Source organism: Triturus cristatus, chromosome 3_1 (assembly GCF_964204655.1).
Source record: "Triturus cristatus chromosome 3_1, aTriCri1.1, whole genome shotgun sequence".
NCBI lineage: Eukaryota > Metazoa > Chordata > Amphibia > Caudata > Salamandridae > Triturus > Triturus cristatus.
The window spans coordinates 923,093,625-923,113,736 of NC_140583.1; positions in this window are offsets into that span (position 1 = coordinate 923,093,625).

Sequence of the window (20,112 nt, forward strand, 5' to 3'; positions counted from 1 at the left end):
ACCTGGTCTTAAACAGGCAAAACGAGGAGAAATGCTTTATTTCTCCTCGTTTTTGCTTTTTCCATGTGTGCTGCCTTGTGCAGCACACATAGAAACAGCAATTTGCCTATGATTGTTTATGTGCAGGAAAGTACTCCTTCCTGCACATAAATATTATTTTATTTTTTAAATGCTGTTGTGCAACTTCAAAACAGCATTTAAAGATTGTTTATGTGCAGGAATGGGGACATTCCTGCCAATACAGAACCTTTCCCTCAACACAGGCACCCTTGCACTATGGTGCAAGGGTGGCTGCGTTGGCGCTAGGCAGCAAAAGTTAGCGCCAGTGCAGAGGGAAACGCAGGGCTTCACCTTATTCTAGTAAATCTGGTGCAGCCCTGCGTTTCTAAAGTGACGAAGCGTGTTGTTAGCCTTCTTGGCTTAACGACACGCTTCGCCACTTTATTGTATGTCCCTTGGTGTTGGCTATTTAGTCTGCCACTGGGTAAACAGTGTTGTTACTCTTCTCTTTAGCCGGACTCTGAATTGCAGAAATTGTGCACTATGTGGCCAGCAAGAAGGCAAATACATATAAACTTGGCAAAACAACAGAATGTCTACTATTTGCTATGCAGCCCGGAAAATAACGGAGAACATTACTGTTTACCAAACAACTGTCTAAATAGAACAGAGAATGTAGTCTTTGTCCAGCAGCTGGATAAACAGACGCTTCTCAAAACGGTTTCTTGACAGCAGCTGATTTTCGATGCATAGAAGACGAGCAAAATGGAAATGAATTTGACTACTTGAAAAATAATAGCATACAGCCAAATGTAAAGGTTGTTTTAAGCAAAGCAGGAGATATTGAGATAATATGGCGCTAGTTTATAGAAGGCAACAGATTTCTCGTTTCGGATTAGGATTGAAGAGGTCTTTAGTCATCAAGGAAACCAACTCAGCCGTCTGTCTCGAGGGAGTGTTGTCATATTTGACAGCAAAGCGGCCATTGCACCTCTCGGTCATCTGAAAATGCAGCTACTCTACTACTTGTAGCGCATTTTAATAGTGGGACGACTTCTTCTCCTCTGTAGCATAGATGGCTAAAGTGAACTTTTGAACGTTGCCACAGAGTTCTCAAAGAAAGCACGTAAATACGCGAATTAAAAACACAAAATAAACCTAAATACAATGTATGTTCATAATCTGCGTGTGTTAATATTGGCTAAATTGCGACCTCTAGTGTTCAAGTAATGTACTCCATTGTGAGAAATGGACATGTAATTTTGTCAAGAATGGAGTTATGCATTTATTTTCTTGCCAGCTCCTTTAGCACTTAAACGTAAGATATTAACGATACTTAAAATTCCAGAACCAGTCTATAAAAGTCCCCTTTGAGGAGCCATCTTCATCTGCTTCTCTGCTGACTACAAAGGTGAAGTAGGTGGACCCCGAATTAATTCTAGGTGAAGATCCTTTGAAGAAGGTCATGTTTCTCGTCTTTCTCCATCTTTTTTCAAGCTGCATTTTTAAGGCTGCATGAATGCCTTCGTCATAAAGATAGGTATAACATGCAACCAAATTTAGGGAGAGATGTCATATCTCCCACTAAACACTTATTTCGAGCATCTTGGGCCATATGTGCAAAAGGTTTTAGCAGTTACAAATGAAGAATCTGGCCATTTGCTAAATAGCCTTTTCAGGTGTACTAACCCTATTTTGTGAGGCGATAACCTCTTACCGGCTTGCAAAGTAGGGTTTTCGAGTCGGTATTAGGACGGGGCGTATTGAGGGCGTTACTTCCCAATAGCGAGTCGAAGGGGGATTTATGAGTGTTTATTCATATTTTAACAACTCTGTGAAGGAGGTGGTAAGCCATTTGCAAATGGGAAGGGGTCCCTTTGTGAATGTAGGCACCAATATATTTTAAGAGCCGTCAGTCTAATCTTCAAAAAAATTAAAATGAAACTTTTTATTAAGGAAAACAGGCTGCATTTTTTTTAAAAAGTGCTTTATTGAAAAAGCCATCACACAAATGGTGTTCTGCTGACCAGAGCAAGCCACCATCCCTGCGACTATCCTCATGAATATTGAGGATGCAGGTCAATTGCGACCCCAGTGGGAACTGACATTGTTGTACATAGCTATTTGCGACTTCCTAATTGCAAGTTGCAATTAGGAAGCTGCCAGCAGAATTCTTTGTACACGCGGCCCCTAGTTCTCATTTTTCATCTAAAAACGTATAGTCCCTTCTAGTCAACATTCTAAATATTTATCCAGTCTAATGCTTAAATGTCAAGAGACACCAGTTAATTCTGTTAAAGTTGACAGCTATGTAATTCAGATGTAACATGGCTACATGAGTACATCAAGCATACGCTTTACAGTGAACATTTTGTGTTTTATTTTTAGATAAAGCCAGTTGAAATAAAATAACTGTCAATTGTCTGAGATAAGTGCACATATACTGGATATATTTTCCTATTCTCCTCTCTTGATAGCACTCCTCTCCTAAGGTGCTCCACTTCCATGTTGATTTTACTTCACTGCTCTTCTCAGAAAGCAATAAAAACAGATATTGACCGCCTTGCATCTCCTCTAAAGGTTCTTGGTTCAATACAGAACTGGTCTCTCACCCACCCAAGCCGTTCCTCCATCAGACGGTGTTGCTGCTCAAGCATCAGGTGAGTCACCGGTGGTACGGAACTGCCAGACATCATAAATAACATAGCTGGGAAGCAGCCTGGATCAGTGCGGGGGAAAAACTTGCCTTTTTAAGACCGCTGTAAGTTCCACATATAAAGGTATTTATTGCAAGCCTGCTTGATGGGAAAAGAAGGCCAATCACACAAATGAATCCATCTTGAATGAAACACTTAAAGAGCAGTTAAAAATTGTTTTATCCTTTCACTAACATTATCGAAAACATCCAAGTTGAAAATGGAGACAATCTAGAAATATTCACCTTCCATGCCACTCTTCACAGCATTCACGTACTTTCCCTTTAAACAAAACAAAACACTTACCTGTAACGGCCAGCCGCCGCCTCTCCTCTGTCCCTCCTCTTCTTCCTTCTTCCTGCAGTCCCAGCCAGCAGCAGGAAGCACCCGAACCCCCAAGCTCCCCTGAACCAATCACAATGTTGCAATGCAGCGTTGTGATTGGTCTGAGCGCCATGTTTCGGCACTCAGACGGGGAATGGGAGGCGTTGCATGTTTCATACTAGGCTGTGTAATGCAGCCTGGTGGGGAAGATGCAAAGTGCACAGGACTGTTTCTTGGGCTGGCCAAGCAGTCATGCGCACTTAGGGAGTGTAAACCCCTCTTCCCCCCTGCTCTGACTAGCCCCTCCTTGCCCCGAGAGCCACTGACTGAAATAGGAAAACAAAAATGATAATAATGATAGTTATCATTTTATTTTTCCTTTTGTTCAGTGTAGCAACGCTCCTCTGCCCTAGCGGAGGAGCCGCCACTGAATACGTTGTCTATCTTCACACTCCCATCACTTATAAACACTATGGGGTATATTTACGAGTCCCATTGCATTGCTCTTGCATCGTGCAACTTGGTGCAAGAGTAATGCAAATGAAAAATCCGATTTATGAAGCCATAAAGGGCCACATTAAATGGCTCTGCATGGCTTCATAAATCTCACGTAATATGCCAGCGAGGCAAATCCATGGGTGCTGTGTAGGTGCTCCCACGCAACACCCATGGATTTTGATGGATACCGAGATTTACAAGAACCTGTAAACCTGGGTTTGCACCAGAAATCTATGCCTGCCCAGGAGAGGCGTAATGAGGAGAAATAGCTTTATATCTCATTGTTTTTCCCTCGCAAAGACAATTCTACCTACAACACAGGCATGTTTGCTCCATGGTGCAAGGGTGCTTGCGTTGGCGCTAGGCTGCCAAAATTTCACCTGCACAGGGGTAAAGGATAGGAATGTGCCATATTGCATAAATACCTTGCATACCTGCCCTTTCCCTGTGATGCAGGGCAGCGCAGCGCAGCGCAGCAAGGTGAATTTGTGCACTACCCTTCACCACAAAACTCGTTAATATGACCCTGTCTGCTCTCCTGCACTACCCTTCACACTCTCAAATTAACTATGGGGCATATTTATGTGATTTGGGGCACAGGGCGGCGTTTCAGTACCTGTGTTGTAGGCAGGATTGTTTTTGTGCAGGAAGGATCACCTTCCTGCACAAAAACAGTCTATATAGGTGTTGTACTCTTTCTATGCGTGCTGCAGAAAGCAACACACATAGAAAGAGGAACAAATGAGGATAAATAAAGCTATTTCTCCTTGTTACACCACACCTGGGGAGGCAAATCATTTTGGCGCATTCCCAGGTTTACCAGGTTTGGTAAATCTGAGAATGCATCATAAACCATGGGATTTGCACAGGAACACCCACCTCAATGCCCATGGAATGCCTCCCTTGTGCAGAGTAATGGATTGCAGCGATTTGAGCTGCGATGTATTACTCCGTTGTTAGAAATTTAGTTTCTGGTGGCTAAGGTATACACCCTGGCCATGGAGAACCCACCGCTCTAGTCACAGTAAGCTAGATACACAATCAAGATAAACTGTGCTCACCCTCTGGTAACTTGCCGCAGAGCAGGTAGGCTTATCAAAAGAGACAATGTGTAAAGTATTTGTGCAATACACACACAATAACACAAGGGATACACCACAAAAAGAATCCACGCAGGCTTAGCAAAATAGATTTTTGTATTATTAGCAAAATGAGACCAAAACGATATAAATACGATGTATACTTTTCGAGATATGCTTGTTTAAAGATATCACAGTAGGTGGAAGTTTCTCGGTTATTCAAATAATCGCATTCAATGCATGTTTCACAGTTATTCTGGTAACCACTGGGCTGGAAGCACTTATGATCGAATGGTTACTGATAATGATTATTTCCATGCTGCTTGCGGGGCAAAACATCACGCAAGAGGCAGACGGTGCCCATTATTGGATGAGTCTCCCGGGACCATTGGATTTCAGAAAAGTCGGACTCCCTGCGAATATGCGGGTCGGTGACTGGGAACTCGGGGTTCTGTCACTTAACAAAACAGCACCTCCGGCGTGCCATGCCGGACTATCCTCGCTCTGTTGAGGCAGTCTCTGCAATTCTACAGCCACGGAGGATACTTCCAAGTGCTGATCATTCTCCATGCTGTGCTCCGCAGCTTGGGGTTGCAGCAGGGGCACAGCGCAGATTTTATGCTTCTTCAAAAGGCCGCTGGGGCAGTGTTGATGTTGTTGCTTTAGTCATGTTGCCCAGCCAACATGTTGAAGAGGAATGCGGCTGTTGCTCGATACCCAGCCAGAGGCACTGCTCTCATGCTGGTCTTCCTCAGTGGAAGCACTATTAGAAATTTGTGGAACACTGCGCTGGGCCTCCTAGGGTGGAGCGTTTACATCGAGAGGAAGGGAAGCACTTGTTTGTGGAAGTTGGGCTGCTGGACTCACAGATCTCAGAGTTCCACAGCAGCAATGGTGTGGCGGAGTCTTTGACGGCCCTGAGACTCCAAAAACAGGGAGCAAACCCTCAAGGCCTTGGAGAACAGAGCACAAAAGTAGCAGGAAGCAGCCCAGCACAGCAAGGCAGGTAGTAAAGTTGCAGTCCCTCCTGCAACTCAACAAGCAGCAGATCAACACAGCAGAGTAGTTAGCTGAGTTGCAGTCCTTCCTGGCAGCACACCTGTTCCTCCTGGCAATTTGCAGATGCAGAGCCTAGCCACATCTGGTTACAGGTCCAAAATGTGTCTGATTTGGGAATCAGAGACTAAGTACTAATACCCAAAAGTGCCTTTGATGTAGGGGGTGACTTCAAAGAAGGTCTCTGAAGTGCACACTAGTCTGCCAGGCTATCTGTGAGTGGTAAATCAGTGCTTTGTGTGTGGACAGGACACTACCCATTAAAGTGTAAGGGTCAGCTCCTCCCATTCCTCTATGCCCAGGAAGACCCATCAGAATGCAGATGCATGCTAATTAGTGCTCAGAATGCCAATGAGCCTCACCTTCCAGTTTTTATGACTGTCTAGAAGAAATGCACAAAGTGTAGCTGTCACCCAGCCCAGATGTGTATTGGAGACAGGCTGCAAAGAGTTATAAGTACAGAGAAATGTCCACTTTCTAAAAGTGACATTTCTAAACCAGTAGTGTTGAATTCAACTTCACCAGTAAGGAGGATTTGTCATTACCATTCCAAAAATATGAAACATGAAAAAGCTACTCCTCTCTGTTCAGGAAGTACAGTTTAAAAGTGTACTAAGGAATTCCCAATGCTGGCCAATAAGAGGGGTAGGCCTCACAGTACTGAAAAATGAAATAGGCAGTCTGTCACTACCAGGAGATGGAAAACATAACTGTACATGTCCTACCTTTTACTTACATAGCACTCTGCCCTTAGGGTGCCTAGGGCCTACCTTAGGGGCAACTTACATGTAGTAAAAGGGAAGTTTAAGGCCTGGCAAGTAATTATAAATACCAAGTTGAAGTGTCAGTATACTGCACACACAGGTCCTGCCCTGTAAGGCCGAGACAGGTTTGAAAGGCTACTTGTGTGGGTGACACAATCAGTGCATCAGGTCCACCAGAAGCATTTGAAGTACAGGCCCTGGGTATATGGTATACCATTTTACAAGGGACTTACAAGTAAATCAAATATGCCAAACAGGTGTAAACCAATCATATCATGTTTAGAGGATAGAGCACATGCACTTTAGCACTGGTCAGCAGTGGTAAAGTTCTCAGAGTCCTAAAGCCAATAAAAACGAGGTCAGACAAATAGGAGGAGGATGGCAAAACGTTTGAAGGGACCCTCACATAGGGCCATTCTCCAACATCCATAGTTATGAAGCCATTCACAGCCACTCACGGACCAAACCTAATAAAAAATATGAGAGGTAAAAATTAGCATAGGCAATATGCATAACTGTCACTTCATCATTAAGGCCACAACCTTATCATGCCTTCCATTACATGAATAGGTGACTACCCACCTTCAGTACCAAAACAATCCTTGTCAGGGTGAACCAGTAACATCACTAAATTAACATGATCTCAACCCTTGATAGCTATGGCACAGAGCAGACAGGCTTAACCTATAGGCAATTTGTGAAGTATTGATGCAGTATCAAAACAGTAAAAAGTCAAAACACAACATAATATAAATTCCAAACCTAATTAGAAACATAGAGTATATTTTAACACAGTAGATGTCACCAAAACAACAAAAATCCAATCACAGGAACCGGAGATATGAATTCAAACATTTTAAAATAAAAAATAGTGCCAAAATACATTAAGTGACAACCGCGGTCAACTGGTCTTGCTGGATCGGGACCTAGACGAGATTTGAGGCTGACCACAATGGAGCACAGGTTGGATAGAAGGAAAGGGTTAACATGGTTGGAGGACTTACCTTGGAAGTTGGTCTTAAAAATGGAAGTCCAAAGTCTTCGGCTGGGCAAGGCAGCAGTCTGTAGCTGAGCAGGGCGTCGGAGGAAGTGCAGGTGAAGCCATTGGTTTTTGGCAGGAAAGCTTTGAGAGGGTGTAGTTAGAATTTCATGCCCAGGAAAGGTCCCTCAATGGTCGGATACCTTTGGCGCCTTTGCCCAGGCAAGATTTCCTTGTTCGCATTGTGTCACTTTTTTGGAGCTCAGATTCTTTCAGAGAGGCAAGAGTGCAGGCAGCAGCCAAAGAGGGCTCCAGGAGGCAGATACAGTCTATGTGAGGACCTTACAAATCAGATTTGCTGCTGAGGAAAAGATCCAATTCGGAGAAACCTTAATCTTCAGCCCAGTGACAATGCACCTTGATTGGATCAGCTTGGGGGGGTTTGTTTCAGTTCTCTGGACGTCTTTCAAGTCAAAATGTTTCTAAGTAACAGGTTTTCAGTGGTGACAGGAAAAGTACACCTAGACCCAGCTAAGGGTTCCAGGACCTAGGAATCACACTTCAGGGTCAGGACTCACTCTAACAGAGGCTACTAGCAGTGTCCAGATCAGGTCCAGTTGGAAATTGGCAGCTGTGAATCTTCAGGAAGAGCCTCTTGTAGCTTGTTGTGTCCTTGTGTAGCTTGAACAGGAGGGCATCCTTTTGAACCTTGGAGCCCACTTCTTTGTCATAGATACAAGAAGGAGCAGGTCCAGTCCTTTAGGGTTCCTATCAATCTCAGACAGCAAGGTTCAGTCCTCTTCTGATCTTCCTCAGGTACAGCAGTGTTATGAGGAGGGTACTGTGGATACCATATTTATGCCTAGCACCAGCTTGTGGGTGGGGTGACTCCTGGCTCCTCCCTAATCAATAGGGTAAAAGTTCCCAGGGCTTAACCCACCCACTTTTGCAGCATTGTATGAGTGCCCTACTACAAACAACCACACATTGCCCCTTTCTACCGAAATCCAAAAAGGTGTAACCCATATCCTCTTGTTCAGAACCTCTGTACCTACCTTAGAGATGTGGCCAGGGAAATGAGCACCTCCTCCTGTACTTTAAACTTCAAACTAGTTCTAGGGTGAGCTCCCCCCACTGGGGTTGATGTCTGCCTGAATTGGGGATCGAAGGAATGCGCCTGTCCAGGTGTCATCTGACATCTACATGTAACAAGGGAGGCCCTTTTAAAGTAAAGTACGTTCCTGGGTACTCCCAAATACGTTGCCCAGCCAGAGAAACAGAAACACCTCCCAATACCCAGGACTTTCTAACTGCACTGCGAGCAGTTTTTACAACTCATTCAGGGCTTGAACACTCGGAGGACTGCAGCTCAAGGCTAATGCAAATTAGCCTCCTGAGGCTTTAGAAAATGAAAAGATAACTTTCTAAAAATGACTTGTCTTTAATATGTATTACAAATCAACTTCACCAGTGAATTGAGCTTTTAATTAATATCACAAAGAGTCCAAGAATTACATTTCTAGGTGTTTCCTAGCCAAAGATAGCATTATTACATTTAATATTGCATCCCAGTGCTTCTCTATGGAACAGCCATTCTTGGGACAGTGAAAATAGATTTAGTTGCTAGATACTGTAAGCACTTTCTAACACTAACTGTCTACAAGTGCTACTTTCAAATGCCATGCTTCTTGTTTTATAGGCTACTTAGGGGTGACCTATTAATACAAAGTTGAATTGTAGTTTAAAAATCTGCTTCAGTCAGGGTTTATTGCTCTATTAGATATAGAAGTGAAAGAGTATACAAGAATACTATTGAAAGAAGATATTTGTAGGATAATTGTGCCCTGGGTGGAAGTGGCGCTCACTTTTGCCGGTATATCTAATGTTATTCTTTTTGGTAATGGTGCTCAAGGGGGGGGTAATCACCCAAGACCCCACAATTCAGATCCAAGGATCTGTACAACAATTTAGAACAGGCCCTGGCACACATACAAGCAGTGTTCTAAGTTAATAACTTATAGCAGAGAGATAGGCATAATGTATCTGGACGATTTTAATGTTTTCTTGTTGTTGCTCCAGCCAACACGTGTTTCGTTGATCGGGACAAGAGACCCCCAACTTCTTCAGGGCTGGAAAACATATATAAAACAGAATATCAGCCCATACATATGGGCACAATTGATGCATACTGTAAACGTGATTGTATAAGTGGTCCCAACTGTGTATATTTATATCATTTATATGCAGAGAAACCATCAAAAGCACAAATAAGTGAGCCAATCATTTCACCGTACGAGTGCCTATTTGTGCATTCAAACATATTATAGTGTCTGATATATAAATCCACGCTATTCGAAATTATCTAACGTAGTTATAACTAGTATGCGCACATGTCCCTTATATCCCTGTATATTTCCCTATTCCCTCTGCTGTAGCAGTTATAAACCCTCTCACCACGCTTTCAATTGATTCCTGGAGTGAATACAAATTAGTGAGCCAATCATTTCACCGTACGAGTGCCTATTTGTGCATTACATATTATAGTGTCTGATATATAACTCCACGCTAAATTATCTAACGTGGTGATCAAGACAGTATTCACTCCAGGAAGCAATTGAAAATGTGGTGAGATGGTTTATAACTAGGGGTGGGCGGAATTTGCAAAATTAACTTTCGCAAATTATAGCGAAAATGTTTAAAATTATCGCAAACAAGCGGAAATATCACGAAGATGCGGAAGTTTTTTTCCGGCATGTTCGCGAGATTTTCTGCATGGTTGCGGGTCGCCAACTTACCCAAGTGGTTGCTTGCGGGCACGGCCATCTTGTTTTGAGTTGTCTCGCGGTGCATGATCGCGAGAAGAAAGACGTGATCGCGCGACGCATGACGTCACTGCGGGCGCGAACTGTCGCGAGACAGCGCAAATGGCTAAAAACAATACAACATCTCATGGAGAACGCGACCGGATCAAGTAAACTTGTCGGCGAACGCAGGGATTCAGGTAAGGCGATCGCGCGCGAGAATGTATTATTTTACAGCGCGAGCAAGAAACAAATTATCGCCAAGCTGCGGAAACCAGAATTTTTGTCATTTTCGCGCTCTCCGCGGAACGCGAAAATGTCAAATTATTGCAATTTCCGCGAACGGAACAAAATTTTCGCCCAGGCCTATTTATAACGGCTACAGCAGAGGGAATAGGGAAATATACAAGGAAGGAAGTTATAACTAGAATGCGCACACGTCCCTTATAGCCCTGTATATTTCCCTATTCCCTCTGCTGTAGCAGTTATAAACCCTCTCACCATGTTCTCAATTGCTTCCTGGAGTGAATACTGTCTTGATCACCATGTTAGATCATTTCGAATAGCGTGGAGTTATATATCAGACACTATAATATGTTTGAATGCACAAATAGGCACTCGTACGGTGTAATGATTGGCTCACTTATTTGTGCTTTTTATGGTTTCTCTGCATATAAATGATACTAATATACATAGTTGGGACCACTTACACAATCACGTTTACAGTATGCATCAATTGTGCCCATATGTATGGGCTGATATTCTGTTTTATATATGTTTTCCAGCCCTGAGGAAGTCGGGGGTCTCTTGTCCCAATCGACAAAACACGTGTTGGCTGGAGCAACAACAAGAAAACATTAAAATCGTCCAGATACATTATGCTTGTCTCTCTGCTATGAGTGAGCACCGCGTAGTAAGGCGGAGTTTTTTTGCACTTCGCAGTGTTCCGTGTAGTGCAACTCTGCAAACTCCACCCAGGTTTAATTTTGATGTCGGTCGAAAAGCCACGAAGGAACCTGAAACCGGCCCTTTGTCACCACTGACTTCTTAGAGAAAGTTTGAATCGAAAATCATGGGTAATGTGTTTACTCTCACATAATGCAATGAATTATGATAACACCTATGTGTAATTCTGATCAAACCAAGCATCCTAATTGATGAATTGTAGATGGTATAATATGTTATAAGATAGTGCTCATGGTGACATAGAAATAAAGTATATGAAGTCTGTCTTTGTTGCCAATGAATGTGATGTATTTGACAGATTTATAAAGAAGGAAAATGTTGCGGACGCCTACATTGATAAAGGCGCTTTGATGAAACGCGTCAGCATGCATGAAAGTCATAAATAAATTGGATTTTTCTCCCAAGAGTGCTGGCCTTCAGTCCTAAATAAGCATAAGATAATTCACAAGTGCATTCTCGCGCGACCAATCACCCGCTTGTGAGTGCAGAAGCTGAGGTGCTAAACTGAGCTTGGATGTCTGATTATATCCACACTGGCGCGATATAGAAGTCAAACAGCTCTAGTTGGCCAGAAAATCCATGAAAGAAGAGTAAGAGGACCCAGATTCCAACAGGAAGAATCCCACCGGTAACAGATATGTGTAACCGTATGCAACGTAACTACTAGTAAATGTGCAGCAGCAGCAGGGGAGAACTTGGTGCACTATAAAAGTCAGCTAAAGAAACAATCACTACATGATGTTTAGTAAGGTGGCATACCAGGAAGTGGCTTCAGATATTTTAAAAACAAGACAGACATTGCATACAGGAGATATGAGCAGCACCCCCACCCACAGGCAAGAAGAGCAAATTCCTGAAACTAGTGATACTGTATGAAAGGGAGACGAGGAAGTGGTTCGAGGCCACCTTGCTACAACACTATATCAACATAAATAGGGTGCCAAGAAGATTGAGTATTTATACAGTCCTAGTCTATGAGAACCCTGACCCCACACTGCTCGAAGAATGGGCAGACCACATTGCAAACTTATTTAAAGGAATGCTAGTAATCCTGGTCATATTTGCAAGAAGTTACCGTAAAAAAACATTAAACATTAAAGGAGATTGAAGATGCAGGAAGAGACATCACCACACATCCAGACACGGTGAAAAGAGAAGAATTAAAAAAAACACCTGATTAATTACGAACAAAAAAGAAAGCAGCATAAACAAGAAAACTTTGACCAGGACACAAGAGATTATGAACAGGGGAGAGCACTAACATTTGAAAGAAAATATGATGCACTGTGACGAGAACTGAGGAGTAATAAGAACCACTCTGCTGAGTGAGCTGGATATCGGCACTCTCCCAGATTAACTCCCCCTCCGCCCCCCTGTTTTACTGTTCGTCTAAGGCAATGTAGAGTGATTTGGACGTAGCCAAGCTGCGGCATGTTTTGGAGCTACCGGTCTGGGCACTTGATTCTTCCACAGCCTTCAAGATTATTTTTTACTGGTTTTGTGCGTTGGCGGCACATAACTTACCTTTTCTGCTCACCCAGTCAGACCCTTCAAATTCTTCTGGGGATGAGAGTCCTGGGAGAGAATGGGCAGAGGATAGAAGCGACACGAGCAGTCTACAGTTGGATGAAGAGGAGACGGGTGATGCGGTCTCTTTAAATAATGGGACTGTTCGGAAACAAAGGGAGCAACCCGAGTCTCTGGCAAATACAGCTCTGGGTCCAGTTGCTCACTGGTCTGGGACTACCTGTTCTCTCCAAAATTATGTGATGAAGTGGGGCATGGTGAAACCTCCAAGGAAGCAGCCGGATCAAGCATAGAACCGCATGGGGAAATTACTCTTTCAACTATCTACCAGAGTATAATGTCTTATCAAGAGGAGACTAGGGCTAAAGGGTTGCGGACTCAGGGGGCGGTTAGAAAATTGCAGAATGCAGTGTGCAGAGTTGCTAAGACTTGCTCTGAGTTTGCAACCAGATTTGGGGAAGCCGAAGCTAGAATTTCAGTATTGGAATATAAGCTAGCTCAGCAGAAGGTTATTACTGAATCTCTGAAGGTTCTGAAAGATAATACAGTCTGGAAGTTGGCTGAGCTGGAAAATCACTCCAGAAGAAATAACCTACGGATTCTGGAAGTACCTGAAGGAGTGGAGGGTAACGATGCTCGGCCATTCGTAGTGGAACTCTTTATGGAAGCCTTTCTTGAGCTTCAACAATGGGACTGTAAAGTTGAACTGCAAAGAGCCCATCGATTTCCTTTCAATCAACTGAAAAAAGCTGGGAGCTCAACAGAAAGACCAAGAGCAATTTTAATTTGTCTTAATAATTTTCTATTATGAGAAGCAATTTATGATTTAGCAAGACCGGACAGGAAGAGAGCTGGAAAGGGGTACACATTTTTTGTTCGACCTGATTTTTGCCAGGAAACAGTTGAGAGGAGATGGCATCTTCGGCAATTGATTCCTTTATTTCAGGCCCAATTTTTTGTTTCGGAAATTTTTGCAAAAGAGTTTCTAAACTCAATATGAGGTGGACATTGGGACAAAATTGAACAAATATATGTACTGGAATATATAAGTTGCCTTTATTACTATAGATGTCTGGGATCAATGCTGTCCTTCTTTCGCAACCCTTTTTTCTTTTTGGAGCTGGGAGGGAGCCCTGGGGAGGGGATTAACTGTCTGCTTCCCATCACAGAGGACCATGGTCCTTATGCCTAATTTGGGAGGAGGGTGGGAAGGGAGGAAGGGGGTGGGGTTTAGGGCATGGGGTGGGGGAGGAACGGGGGGTATGGGGTGGCACTGTTGTTTTTTGCTGTTTTATGTTAGCTATGGTACTTGTTTCTATGAGAGAAATAACAGCTTTTTTGTCGCTATGAAAACTAGTTTTGGGTTTTGGCCGGCCAGATTTGCGTTGCAATATTTTAGATACGATGATGACTGGTAGTATTCGTATTTGTTCATGGAACATATGTGGCCTGAATGATCGGAAAAAGATAGGTTTGACTGCTAAAAATCTACAGGTTATGCAAATTGATCTGCTATGTCTACAAGAGACCCATATACCCTGGAACAATCATGGGTGGTTGAGGGATTTGGGCTTGGAAGTGCTTGCTTGTACCAGGCAAGGTACATTGTCTAAAGGGGTAGCTATTTTGGCAAAGCATAGTCTAGGAGTCTGTAAACGGGTAAAAGAAGATACTTTAGGGTGGTGGGCTATTGTGGAAATTATGATTAATGACTCCCCTTTGTCAGTTTGTTCTCTTTATGGCTCTAATCTAGATGATCCGGAAGTGATGCATTACCGGAGTGTTGAATTAGCACTATGGCCTTATCCGTTAATTCTTTGAGACTTCAATATACATTTAGACAGTGATTTAGATATAATTAGTAATCTCTCATATAGGAGCAAAAAAGTTAAAGTCTTTAAAGCTACTGAAGGGGCTTAGTTAGTGAACATGGGTTGATGGATGTGTGGTAAAGGCACAAAAGAGACGATCCAGGAGTTACTTTTTATTCAGCCCCTCATAAGAAATTAGTGTGTCTGGATTATTTTTTTGTCTCCACTCAAACTGCTGAGACTGCTAAAATCGAGATCATACCCAGGGTTATCTCAGATCATAATCCGGTAATATTAGAATAACCAATTAGCATTAACCTTAAACACAAGCCGCGGATTTTTGAAAGAAAGTTGTTGCTGGATCGGGCATATTGTGCTCACATGGGAAGTTGGATTGAAGAGTTTTTTTAAATTAATAAAAATACAGCCTCTGACTCTATGGTCTGGGACGCCTTTAAGGCTAGTGTACGGGGGAGACTCTCAGTTATTCCATAGCTAATCAGAGGAGAAAACTTGGGGAAATCAAGAGTTGGATTGAAAAGCTAAGATTATTAGAAATAGAACTCATGGGGAAAATAACAAGGAGTTTAAGCATGGAGGAATCCCAAAAGCCTACCACTAATTTAAAAATGAAAATCCACCAGCACTTTGGTGAGGAGATAGCTGCTAAATATGCCCAGTATAGGGCTGAAATATATGAAGTAGGATAAAGTACAGGCAGGGTACCAGCAAAGCAATTACATCAGATGGACGTTGCTAATCAAATTTATAGGATTAAGGACCACCTTGACCAGATACAGGACTCTCCGGTTGAAGTTCTGAATGAATAGATATTATCATCAATTATATGCAGAGGGTGAGAATATAGGTGGAGATGATCAGATGCAGGAATTTTGTTCAGAACTAGAGTCAACTAAGGTCATATATGAACAGAATGAGATATTAGCAGCACCAATTACTTGGGAAGAGGTGGAGGGAGCTATAATGTCGTTAGCTATTTGAAAAGGCGTGGGTCCGGATGGCATCCCTTTGGAATTTTTTAGGACATTTCGGAAGGTACTTCAACAAGATCTTAAGTTATTATTCCAATCTGCACAAAAGGGCTCTATCCCTGACTTTTGACGTACAGGCCTATCTCACTTATCAATTCCAATAGCAAGATTTTTTCAAAAATCTTGTCTTGTTGGCTAGGTAACACTATTACTCCTTTGGTTTTAGTTCATCAGCACAGATTTATTCCGGTAAAGGGATACAGCTGATCATGTGAGAGGTGCAATTGCTCTTTTCGATTGGGCTCAGACAACAGAATCTCCGCTGGGGGTGATCCTGTTGGATGCTGAGAAGACGTTCAACAGGGTCTCCTGGCAATTTCTGTGGTATGTTCTGCAATTGAAGGGTTTCTGTCAGGAATCTATCCAAGCAGTGAAGGCCCTATATGTACGCCCTGAGCGGTTATTCGTATTTCTGGACAGGAGTCAAGATTATTTAGCATTAGCAGAGGTACAAGGCAGGGGTGCCCGTGTTCCCCCCTGCTGTTTGCACTGTATATTGATTTTTTTTCGTAATAAGTTAAATTTGAGCACTAATATTCAACCTATCAGAATTCATAATATGGAGTATAGAACAATGGCTTATGCCGACGACACTGTGGTTCTTACTAGCGATGTTTCTTTGGCACTTCCAGCAGTTAAGACTTCGGCAGAACAGTTTGGTCGGTTTTCAGGCTATAAATTAAACATAGATAAAACCCTGACTCTTTATTCTCATAGTAATCTTCCGGCGGATCTGCCAATTGTTACCGAAGCATCATATTTGGGAATTAAAATCACATCAGTAGTGAATCAAATTCCGGATCTGAATATGATACCTATGATGGATAAGGTTAATTGAAATCTGGAAGGATTGGACCATTTACATCTTTCTTTGCAAGGGCGTTGTAACGTTTTAAAAATGCTAGTTCTTCCCAAATTTTTATATTTATTTAGAACAATCCCCCTTGAGTTTTCTACTTCTTGTTTCACAAAGGTAGAGCGGATCTGTTCCAGATTTCTTTGGTGCTATCGGAGACCGAGAAGGGCATACACACGAATGATTCTCCCGAGACATTGGGGAGGCTGGGGTATCCCACATCTTTTGCTGTATTATTGGGCATCCATGATACAACAGATGGGGCCCCTTTTAGTTGAAGCTAAGGCTGAGATTCCGCTTGGTAGTAGACCATCCATTTAGGAATTTGGGTTGGGAGAAGAAGTTAACAGCTGTTTGGTGAGTATAGTAGAGCCTAGTTATTATAGAAAGACTAAGTTTAAGGTACTTAAGGCTGCCTATCTAGTTTGGAAACAAATCAGGCAAAAGACGAATGTTCCAAATTTAAACGTTTATACCCCATTTTCTGCCTCCGGCCTTCTCCCACCAATTTTTCGGGATCAAGTCACATTTAGATGGGGGTCGAAGGGACTTTTCTTTTTGGGGGATCTGTTTGATGGTGGTCAACTTCTATCCTTCACAGGGGAAATTTGGTCTATTTAAAAAATACTTTTTTAAAATATTTACAGATTCGTAGCTTCTTAGGGAGGATCGGGTCAGGGCCACGGCTGGAAAAAATTCCCTTGATTGATAGAGTAGGAAAAAAACCTCTATAGGACAGATCTACCAACAACTATTGGAAGTATTCCCTGATGATATTGGCATATGGAATTTAAAGTGGGAGAATACGCTGGGGAACTTTGGAATAAATATAGAGGACTCTTTGGTTTTGGCAAATCAGATTTTAATGACTGGAAGACTCAGGAGCCAGTATTTCATGTCTACTTTCGATCTTTACTATACTCCTGGGAGGATTGCTAAATGGGGTGGCTCGAGGGGGGATAAATGTAATAGGTGCGGACTGCAAGCTGCAGATTCGGTACATATGTTCTTCTCTTGTCCTAGACTAGGCCTTTTCCTACAAGAGATTGAAAGTTTTTTGGTTACTATATTAGGAACGTCGATAAATATTACTGCAGACTTGGTAATTTTGGGTGTAGGATTTGATAAGGAAGGAAATATAAGGTCGAGATCTATGACTGCAATTTTGTTTATTGCCATGGCTCTGCTCCGCTTATGTATAACAAGTGAATGGATCAGGCCTGATTCCCCTATGTTTATTAACTGGCGGTCAAGGTTGCTAGCTATTTATAATTTAGAATCCTCAATTTATAAAACAAAAGGTAGGAAAAAAAGTGCCCTGGGATGCCAAATTTGGGCTTCAGTTACAGATTGGATACAGCAAACGTAGGAAAAGTATAATTACAGTGTGTTAAGTAGTATCTGATGTTTGTTTCTGTTTAAATATTGTTAATTTTTAATTTTAGGTAGGGATAGAGTGTCATGATTTAATAGTACCGGTCTTATTTGTGATATAATATGATGTATTAATATATTATTCATTTCTTGCTTGTGAAACTAGCCAACGTTGGGCAATGCACTGTTAAATATATCTGGTGTTGTTTGGACCATAATTTTAGCTATAGAATGTGCCTTGTATAAAAAGGGGTGAAAACCAATAAAATGATTTGAAAAAAAAACCCACCAGATTAATTACGAACAAATAAGAAAGCAGCATAAACAAGAAAACTTTGACCAGGATACAAGAGATTACGAACAGGAGAGAGCACTAAAATTTGAAAGAAAATATGATGCACTGTGACCAGAACTGAGGAGTAATAAGAACCATACAGTATTGGAACATAGGGAAACCTCAGAGTCGGAAGTAACGGACACCGAACAATCAGAAGAGGCAGGAGCTGCGGCAGGACCAGCTACACAAACACAGACCTCTTTTCACGAGCAATTTTGCCTGATCAGGAAAACCTGGCTTCACGGTGGCAAAGGAAAACTACCGAACACAAAGGAAATGAACAACAAGAAGGGGCGGGTGGAAGCAACACAAACAGCACCTCAACCCACACCACATGAAGCAAACAGGGAGTGAAACATAGTTAACAAGTGATAACTTATCTATTACTAACCTGACGTCGAAGAAACTTACAAACATAGAAGAATTAGCAGACCAGCAGATTTGAGTACACGGAAACCAGGATTGAATACGTATCCTTGAACATCAGAGGGCGATAAATAATAAAGATATTTCTTACCCAGTTGCCATACATTTTGAATCCCATCATCAGAGAAACAGATATCTACTCAAGTTCTTCTGTCTGGACCAAGTACCTCATGATGTGAGAGGTTGGGACAGAGAGTTGAAACTTCGTAGATTGGAGTCTACATACATAATAGACATGCAAACTAAAATGCCCACGGGACTGAATTATGGTGAGGCGATGGGGGTACGTTTACAAATAAAGTTAAATAAGGATAGAATGTTATATCAGGACGCTTTCTGTCAAGCATGGCCGTTGTTTTCGGTCACCATGGCCATCTAAGAAAAACAAGGGAATTAAGTTCATTGAAACACAAGCCCATACAGGCCATGATACATTAAAAAAAGCACATTAAACAGACAAGCATATAAGAACTGAGCCTATCCATGGGTGTGATTAGTTTTATTCAAAAATCATGTGTAATGTGTTTACTCTCAAAAAGGTTTGGGAGGTACCCTTGTACTTGGAAAAGGGATGGGTATGGATACTGAAACAAACACAAAGTTCTCTTCTCCTTCTACTCTGAAAACATGAGGATTCGATCCTCTAACTGGATTGGTTAACTTAGTTATAGTAAGGCCCTACACTGAGATATCATAAGACAGATTTTACCAGGTTGCTAAATTTACAGACAAAAATATATAAAATCATACATAGAATAATCAATTTCTAATCAAACGTATGATATCAAAGGAATGTATTAGCAATATTTTATTCAAAAGATCATGTTCTATACAATTGATATTGACAAAGTTAAAAACACATTTAAAATCATATATTCATCATATTTTTAAATAAAAGGTAAACAATATGTGCAATAAATACATAAAGAATCCTCATGTTTTCAGAGTAGAAGGAGAAGGGAACTTTGTGTTTGTTTCAGTAATGTGTTTACTCTCACATAATGTAATGAATTATGACAACATCTATGTGCAATTCGGATCAAACCAAGCATCTGTATTAATGAATTGTAGATGGTATAATATGTTATAAGATGGTGCTCATGGTGACATTGAAAAAAAGAATAGGAAGTCTGTTTTTGATACAATGAATGTGATGTAATTGACATAGAGTTATAAACAAGGAAAATATGGATACTGCCTACATTGATAAAAGGGCTATGCCGAAACATGCCTGTATATATAAATACATCACACATAGAAAAAAGAAAAAAGTGAGGAGAAATAAGGATATTTCTCCTCATTACACCTCCCTAATGCCACCCCTGGGGTGGCGATAGAGTCTGACGCATTCCCAGGTTTATGATTCCTCGCAAATCTGGGATTGCTTAAGATTCAATGGGTTCTACGTGTAACACCCACAGCAACACCCATGGAACGTCCCTTTCACGCAGTCTTCTGTGTGAAAAGGGAGCATATTTACAAGGCCATGAGAAGCCACACAAAGGGCTTTGCGTGGCCATGTAAATATGCTGCAGCATATTGCGTCACCGAGCGTCAAAAAAGTGA